Source organism: Antennarius striatus, chromosome 13 (assembly GCF_040054535.1).
Source record: "Antennarius striatus isolate MH-2024 chromosome 13, ASM4005453v1, whole genome shotgun sequence".
Lineage (NCBI taxonomy): Eukaryota > Metazoa > Chordata > Actinopteri > Lophiiformes > Antennariidae > Antennarius > Antennarius striatus.
Window position 1 is genome coordinate 10,949,508 of NC_090788.1, and position 10,034 is coordinate 10,959,541.

Consider the following 10,034-nt stretch of genomic DNA (forward strand, 5'->3'; position numbering starts at 1 on the left):
CCTTTGTGTCTTTTTCAATTAACTCTTTCCGCTTGTTAAACACGCCTTTTCCTTCTGCCTCTTTCTTTCTAGCATCTATCTCTTCTGCCAACCGGGCTTCCACCTGTTGCAGACATCGAGCGAGTTCACCAAAACCATACTCACCTTTTTCTCCCACAACTCTTTTCTTATTTAAATTTAACCACATTCTTTGCAGTTTGTCTTTCACTTTCCCAAACTCTTTCAATGCGACACCACTCAGAATCTGTGTCGCCACCCCAGCATACATATTCATCCATTCTTTATCACAGCCATACTCCTCACACTCACGCTGGAATTCCCCATCCATTCCGTCAGTCATTTCACACTTTTATCCCAACAAAATCCAATCACACCCACAATTACAACAAACACAACCAGGATATATCCACAATCACACAGCGTCATGGTATAGGTCCAAATTTCAATTTACTCTTGTTCTCCTCTTTTGAACACACTTTTAACAAAATTGATAAAACAATTTACGGGGCCATAATCCTCCCGCGAGAATGCATCAACTCAGTTTGCTGCCGGGTTCGTCAAACCAGCACCCACCACGGGGATAGCAGTGTGCACGTAACATACTAAACTAAACTAATTATATTACCATTACGCACGACGCACAATAAATAATCTTTCCTATAAAAGCTCTTCCTTTCGATGATAAGGGAACTAAATCATGGAAATTTTCTACATCCTAGGCTGCGGGACTAGGCACGAAACCACAGAAAGATTAAACGTATTGTACTCAGAGACCAGTACTAATTACTCTCTCCTCTTTTACCCTTATCTCTTATCTTTCTCTTTTACCATTTTGTCTTATTTCTCATTTTTCTCTTTCACAGTTTACTATTTATCCCTATTAATTTAGCAGCATTCACAACCCTTACTTTGTCTCCCCAATTTAGTCAATCCAATAGCAGAAATCTTGTGAATTATCAAACAGGAGTTCTGCTCACCTTTTGAATCAGGGGCCCCCTGGAGACACCGTAGGATCGTGAAGAGTTTCAGCTGAATTCTCTGCTAACTGCGCCTTCACCTTGAAGTCATATGCGTCTTTTGGCCTGTATCGATCGATCTGTCGTCAAACGGAGTTGTCGTCGAGATTCCTTCCGCTGCACATCACGTGGGTGTCACCAAGTTAACTGTTAGGTAAACGGACTTTTATCCCGAAGTCCACCCAGAGCAGTTGTGCATGTTCAAAACCGGAAGGAAGAACACGAAACAAACCGTCTCGTTTATCAAATATGTATTTTTACCCTGATACAGTATTTCTAAGCAGATCTGGGTTCTCTGTCCCTAACACAAAATCTGGTGTTGTATGAACCGTGACAAAGGGCAGGAACAACACATACCAGAGAATCTCAGATATTTATTATGCCCGTCTCTAGGCTCCACCTTAAATACAACAGTAAAACATCTACTTATGTCTTAAATTTGAAGAAAAAAATTTTTTTTTTTACTAAAGAAGGGTTCAGTGAGTGAGCATATGAAACCGGCAGTGTTCGGTACCTCCAACAAGGTTGAGAACCACTGCACTAGAGTTTCTCTTCAAATGTGCGTCTGCATAGCGCCACCTTCTCAGAGTGGGTATCCAATCAGAGGACACGTACATGTCTGGTGAACGTGAAGCCAGCTAGAAGGCCTTAGCATCGCCAACTCGTGATCTGATTGGCTATCGCATCTGTCTATTAACTATATGTTACCTTTCACTCACAGTGCAGGGAGACCTGCATTCTAGATTCTGAAGGTCCTGGGCAGATAGCTGAATTCTGATTGGATAAAACCCCTCTAATCTAAAAATAAGACACAGTGTTGGCATATGTCAGATTATATCCAAATTTATAATTATATATTTGTGCATATATTTGAATATATTTATTTAAGGAAAAGCATTTAAATATAATTAAGTTTCATCATAAATATTATCATGATCTCTGGTTATGTTAGACCAGCGAAGAAGGCCTTGTTGGCCCTGACTGCCCACCACTGTTATTTAATGATTAAACAAAGAAATATTTTGTCATGGCTCTGTCAGTAAGTCTGTAAGGGGAAACCTTTTCAACAGGCAAACAGAAAAAATGTAAATGTCCTTCAAAAACAAAATATGTTCCTCAATGTCAAGATAGATGCATACATGAAATTGCATGCATTATAAACTGAAAGTAAATTACTGTGCATGCACAATAATAATGCATTATTGTGCAAAAAAAATTAAAAAAAATGATTGTGCTGCTCTATGATCCTACCAATTAGCTTTCAAATATTAAAATAAAAAAACAAAACAAATCAGTTGTATCTATTATCATGGCTCTCATCTGCAATTTTCCCTGAGTACATTCAACTGAAATAAATATAAGTAAATAAAACAAAATACAAAAATCTATGGCACACATGCAAATACCTGCTAAAAGTCATCAGGTCTTGTAGAAACAAATGTAAAAATTTAACTGAATATAAAACTGCACATACGTTGCTGGTCTGTAATGCTCACTTGTCTGAGGCTGAGCCTGATATTGGATGGTGTCTCATCTTTCGTAACAACATCATCATCAGGGTCTGAGCTGAGGAAGGCCTCAGGATGGGGTGAAGGTGTTTATCAGTCAGACGGCTCTGTGTGATGTTTTGTTCAGCTTCATCAGAGAGAAGAGTTGTTCACACAGGTCTGTGCTGCCAAACATAGAGAGCGTCCAAGCAGCTTAGGTGCGCAGCTGGGGCATTGTGTCGAGGATGAAACTTGCAAACACAGGTTTGCCTGTTACCTTTCTGAACATACACTCTGACTCCCACCTGGCTTGAAACCCCCTGCTCTCAGCGTCCACCTTGCTTTTAGCCATTTTTGAGGAAGGCCCCCTGTGTTCAGGGGGCCTGTATACTGTTGAAAATACTAACCTGAGTGACTATGTAATTTCCCCTTGCGGCATCAATATACTTCTTCTTAATCACATTACCATACATTTCAAAGTGCTTTAACAAACAGAAAACAAACAGAACCCTCCAGAGTAAGCATAAGCGACTGCAGTGAGGAAAAACTACCTCATTGAGGAAGGAACTCCGGGCAGGGTCCAGACTCTGGAGGGCGGGAATCCGCCTTGACCGGTTGGGTGAAAAAGAAATACGATAGGGATAGAAACAGTGCAAGGAAAAGAGAGCGAGAGAGAGAGAGAGAGAGAGAGAGAGTGGTAGATTGGCCAGATTGAATTTCCCGGCCATATTGTGCTGTTGTAATGATGAATGCACCACATCCTGTTCAGGCTGAAAAACGTGATCCTGCAACAGAAGCTAAAGACACGAACAGAGGAGATGACCTCCTCAGAGAAAATTCAAAGACCTTCTTTGTCACTCGGGTATGGACGTATTTGTGTAACATTCCTGTTCCAGCTGTTGGATGTGAAACTCACACACACTACTTTAATGGAGCGTGTACCAAAGTTACAGTACAGTACTCAAATATTTGAGTAGATCTGAATAACAGGGGTTGATCCACGACAATCTTGGCTTTGTTCACCCAGCATTTAAAAGTATAACATGTCACTACTTGTTATACTTGTGGGTAATAGTTGGAATTTCACATTTAATTTACTTAAAATGAACTGTTTGGCCTTGTTGCTTTATTGAGCTACCCTCTATTTATATTCTGGATTAATGCAGTGATTATTCTCTTTATTGCTCAATGATTCCGGCACAACTAGTTACGTAGAAACCAGTCAGCAATTCTAAGCTTTGTCCAGCACAGTAAATCCAATGTTGAAAATTATCTGAAATAAAGTATTAACTTGATTAAAAATAAAGCAATGAATACACATTTTAGACATTTCTGTCACGGAACTTGGGATGTCAAATTAGTTCCTCATTAATATATCTCTCAATAACTGATAAATCCATTAAGCATTTCAGTTGCACCTCTATAAATATCCAAATTTCCAAGCCTCACATGTTTTGTATGTAACTAGTAAATAAACCTGTGGAGGGGCTGCAGTGTTCAGGCGGGCATTCATCACAGCATCTAGGAAGCGAGGTAGCGTCCAGGTTCCATCGACGTTGTCTCTTGTCTCTTGTCTCTTGTCGCCGTTCTTATCTTTCCTGTCATAGATGTATAAAGAGCTGTTTTCTTCACCTTGTTCTTGCTGCTCCCTCTCCTCCTTCACTGTCTACCTTGCTCTACCACCACTGCTCTACCTAACTAATGTGTAGCCAGGGAGGAGAGGCCTACTATGAATGATGTGTTTATCAGCAAATGACAAAGCCTGGCTAGCGTACCTTCAAATAAAGCATCTGAATAAATACAGTAACATTCCAGGACTGAATGCTGTTTCATGTCCAGACGGCAAATGTTCCAGATGGTGAGTTTGATCTTCATGCTCACAAGAAACTAACTGCAGAAAACATGGAGGAAAACAAAAACGACTCCATTCCTGCAGGGTTCACGTGTCACCAAATGCTGATGGAAGCAGAATCAAGTCCTGGTTTGATAACGCCTGTTGGTGAGGGTTGCTGCTGCATCTGTTTTCTCCTTAAATCCACCCATTGTGAAGGTGAATATAATATTTATTGACCTTCATCAGGAATTAAGAACAACGGTTTGGACTGAAGCACACACTGAGGAATCTTAACATTTACAGAGACTCAAAACTGCAGCACGATTGAAGTCAAACACCATATAGAAGAAAAGACACAGGGGTTTGTTATTTTGCAAAAATGTTTATTTAGTTTTCTAATTGTGTTCCTGTTTAATGGAGTTGTGAGACTGCATTGACAGAAACCCATTCTATTCATAGATGAAACAGTTTCCTCCTTGGAAACCAGTGAAACAGCCATTGGAAAGAGTGGATGAGATGATGGAAGACATCAAACACAGCACGACGATCACAGACATCCCTTTAAGTATGCATATTTCTGATCCAATCAAAGTCTGCTGTTTGTCACAATTTTGTGTGTCATTATATAACTTTTTTTCTGTGCAGACAGTGCTATTCACAGCAGAGGTACTAACAAGCAAGAAGCTCTGCTGCTGCTGAAGATGAAGTACCAGATGGTACACAAGAAGGCGAAGGAAGAAGTGCACAGCATGGAGTCTAAAAACACATCCACCTAAATGTTACCTGTACAGATGCTTTACTTCATATTCAAGCTGCTCCTATGTCTTCTCATCTTGAATGACACCATCTTAGTATTTATAAAGCCAATTAAATTGAATCAATCACAAGATCACATAGTCAGCAACTGGACTGTCAGGAAAGTTGACAGTCCAATTACAGCTGATGATGTACATTTATATCTTTTTATTCCAAAAAACGTATTTCAGGGTTGAATAAGGCCCCCAACTCTACCCCCCCCCCCCTTCCCCACATATAATGGTACCTCTACTTAAGAAATTAATTGGTTCTGGAAGAAATATCGTTAGTAGAAAATTTCGTAAGTAGAGACGCGTTTTCCATGCAAATGCCCTAATCCGTTCAAAGTACCCCAAAATCCAGACATTGTTTTATAAAGCATAAAAAATGCATCAAAACATGTAACAAATACATGTTATAATTAGATTATTACACAATAAATGAGGGTTGTGCATAATGTTAAAAACAAAGACTAGAGTAAAGAATAAAAATGCTGGTCATTTACCTTTTAACTGCTGTCCTCATCGTTTTCTGCCCTCTTTGGTTCATGCGCTCTTGCCTCACCATGCCGAACAACAGAGTGAATTCCAGTCCTCCTTTTGAACTTCTCCAACACCCACGCAATGCCTTAAACTCCTTCAACTTCCTTTTGTTTTAATAACATGCTGATTGTAGATGCATTACGGCCATATTCTCTGGCAAGATCAACCAAAGGCATCCCTTTTTCATGCTTTTCTATTATCTCTTTCTTTCTTTGTATGGACAAAAAAAATCTTTTCTTCGTCTTTTATTTTACTCTTTTCTCTGTCACTTTCTTGGTGTCCGTAGCGAATACTCAAAAAAGTTAATATATTTGCGTAAAACTATTAGAACACCCCATGGGTTGAGGGCTGAATGACGAGGACGCTGCATAGACACTGCATAGACGCTGCATAGACACCTATCTAGCTACACACAGAGGTCCCTCTTGGGACCTCTGGGACCCAATGGGATGCCGGGAAGATGCTAGGTAATAGCCAATGGCAGAGCAGCTATAAGAATGCTGCATTCACAAACCTTTGGGAGCTGCGAGTAGCAGCCCATACTGTATTTTTACCTTTCGTAACTTGAAATTTCTTTCGTAACTAAAGGCAATATTTTCCTGTTGAGGCGTTTCGTAGGTAGAAAATTTTGTATGTAGAGACATTCGTAAGTAGAGGTACCACTGTACCTGTACCTCTGTGACCTCGTTCATATCATTGCTGACCTGTGTGATCAATTGTGTAAATTAGTTAAACGGGGAAAAGCCGAAAGGAAAAGAAGATTCCAAGGACTAATTATTGTTCTGCTCAACCAAGGCTGTCCTTTTAGTCTATGCTGGTCTGTTTGCCATAAATGATCACCTTACTCCTGTTGGCCTGCAGTACCCAGGTACTGTACTCACAGTGGCTCTATGTAGACTGTATCGTATTTTAACTGTAGCCTTGATTTGTTGACTCCTCTAAGAAAGAAACAGAGAATTGAAATGAATAGATTGTGATGGAGAGACAGAGAAAGGGCGAGAGGGACGGTTTGGATGTTTTTTGTATGCAGCGGCTACACACCAGCCTGCAGACGCCCTGCAGAGTCAAAGGCCTATTAAAGTGTACTTAGAGAACAATAAGCAATGAACAGCAGACCTGAAACCAATCCTGAACCTGCTGGTTAACATGCAGCCAAATAGATTTTATACCCACTTTGGGTTCAGACACACTTTTGGAAAATAAAATGTAATTCTGTTTAAATACCATTTAATATGTTTCATGTTTAATAAAGCAGTTGCTGCTTAGTGAAAAAAAACTTCATAAGATCTGGTTCTTCTATGGTTTCTTAATTAAATCCTACAATTATTTTTGTGAAAGTAAGAACATGCTTGTTACGACCCAGCTACAGGACTGGATAGATAACATAAAAACGGATTTCAAAAAGGGGGAACATAAAACATTTATTCGAAATTCTCGCAAACAAGTACAAAGGTTTAACTAAGGTTCTCAGCCAATGGGCGCATTTCAAAGATCAAAACTTCACTAACAAAAATACTCAAATTAGACATGAAATACTAACAAGCTTTAACCTAGGGTCGGACACAAATTCAACATATACGCAAGGTCACCAGTTCGCAATTCGTCAGAGTCAAAGGCGTTCTGTCACAGTCAGACAGGCGCCCTGACTAGCTGGCTTGCAGAGCTTTTTAAAGTGTCCCTGCCAGGTGACGTGGCAGGGCTTGGGCCAGGCAGGAAGACAGCACACCAATCAGGAGATGGTCTGGTGACGAGGTGCAGTCAGGAGTCCCAGAGCCACCACACCTGGCACTGACAGAGGGCGGAGCATCTGGGAGCAGAGCAGGGCAGGGCCAGCAGCTCAGAGGCAGGGCCGCAGACGGACACACAATACAAACGGATGAGCTACGGCCGTAACAATGCTTCAAAGTGAAATCCAGAAAAAGGGCTGATGTGAACACGAGACTGTCAATCAGACAAAACTTTGCATCTCACTGTGTCCAGCGTTACAGCAGTTTGACAGCAGAGAGGATCCACGTTTCACAATTCCTCAATCCCATCTATTGAACTTCTCAGACAATATGAATAAATAAGATTTCTGAAGAAGGGAAGAGAAAGCAGCCTCATTCCCACAACACTCAGATGCCTTTTTCTTATTGCACTTAGCTAATGCTGAATCATCTGATACAATGTTCTTGCATAAAGATTCTACTTTCTTGAAAATTATTCAGTCTAGGATGTGCTGATCTAATTTCCTTTTGCCAAACTGCTGTAAAGCGTCTTCTATCGTGCCGTACTGTACAATAATGGGATGTGTTTCTAATGTATTGCCATCCCATTTACTGTGTATTAACTGAATGAAATGAATATTAGAAATATATCACAGAGTGATGCAGCAACATTATCACAAAGTAATATCTTCTAAATCCTTTGGTCTAATATAATTTTAATGTACGGTATTTTAAGGTTTCTTTCTACAGAGAAAAGTGGGAAAAACACAAATACTGTACCCACTGTTCTGTCAGTAGTTGAAAATTTACAACACTCATCAGTGCTCTTTTTGATGTCAATCAATACAGGTCCATACATTTGCATCTGTATAATACATACTGTACGTATAACATTTGAGAGTAATTTAATGAGCATTGATATCTCATGTTAAGCAGTTACCTGTGCTGTTTAAGGTGACTGAGAAGGGTGAACATGTCCTGGGACCTGCTGTCTTTCTACAGGTGTTGTGTGGAGGGCATCCTCAACAACATCCTGGTGTGGTTCAGGAACAGCTCTCACCTGACAAGAAGGCTCTGCAAAGGGTCAGGAAGTCAGCACAGAGCATCATGGGAGTACAGCAGTCCTCTCTGTGAGATATCTACAACACCAGATGTCTGTGCAGGGCCACAAGCATCACCTATGACCGTGTTCACAGCGTGTTCAGAGTACTGAACATAGTACTCCAAGAGTACATATCAATACGCTGCTGTAAAATTTCCAATCATGTCCTCTTTGCAATGTGTTCCCAGTGCTGATGTCTGTGTAGGTTCTCAGTTATCCAGGTCATGGTTATCCAAAGCTATTTAAGTCAATCCACTGGACATTAAGAAAGTTCTTAAAGACCTTTCATCTCTCATCCAAGAGACTTCTTCAGTTCTGGAAATGGATGGTCATGTCCCAGTTTATTAACCCTGTGGGGTGTGGTCCTTGCTGTTCACATTCCAATGACCGTCGTTGAAACCCGTCAAGCTCCTCAACGATTGTTGATGGGGGTGTCAAAGGGGGGTCGTTGAAATGCGAGTTTCACCTTTGTATGCTATTGAAGGTCAAAAGCATGAGACACATCACCTGGGTTAATCTGGGGTTAATCTTTTTGGGAGTTTTGAAAGGACATGATTGTAAATAGGAGAAAAGTGATGTTGCAGACCACCCTCCCTGTTCAGAGATGGCTTCTCCGCTTTGACGTGGATGGCTTCTTTCTTCCAGGGATCCTATTATGAAAATCACACTTTTTCAGGTCTCTACATATACATACTGTAGTGGTCCTCCTTAACCCGACTGAGTCCTAGAATCTGGTAAACAAAGACTCGTGCATCAATAGATATTCAGATTTTGTAAAATACCGTTTATGACAAAATTTTCCTTTTGTGACGTAATTTACGTCACAGACTACACTCTGTGATTGACGATATTGATTGCTTGACATGCCAATCCCCGAAGGGGGAGCTCGTTCAGGCTAAAGTAGCATTTTGTGGTAATGTTCTAGCTCAGAGCTACACACTGACAAGCTGTTGGACTCAGTTAGCATTTCCCTAACTAGTGAGAGGTCCACTTCAGTCATGTGTGTGACCATGTGTGCGCGCATGCATGTGCGTGTGTGGTTCGTGATCAGGCTACAGTAGCAGTGTGTGGTAACGATCTGGATCAGAGCAACACATTGTTGGAGGCGATCCTCTTCTCTTCTACAGCCTCCGGGTGTTCGTTGATTTTGAGTAGTGAGAATGTAAGTCACGAAAAAAGACTGGAAAGTGAAAAGTTCTTTGAAGCTTTAATAGAATATTCCGGGCACAGAAGTCTTACAAGCAAAGTGGAGCGCTCAAGTGCAACAAGACAAAAAGATTATTCTGCCTTTATTCTATTTCATGGGCGTGTCTAAGATGGGGCAACTGCTTGTGGAGTTTCTTCCTGTGGGACTACAGATGATGTGTCCTGTCTAGGATTTCTTCACATGAGAATTACAGCAAGAGAGAGCAGATGTGTCCTTGAGACCCATCAATCCTGGCTCCATTATTTGGGTACCACTGCAGTTTCACAAAACATGTTTTCAAGGCATTCTGTCAGGTCATTCCAGGACACATCATAAAATAGCAGGGCTTTGAACCGGTTCATGGAA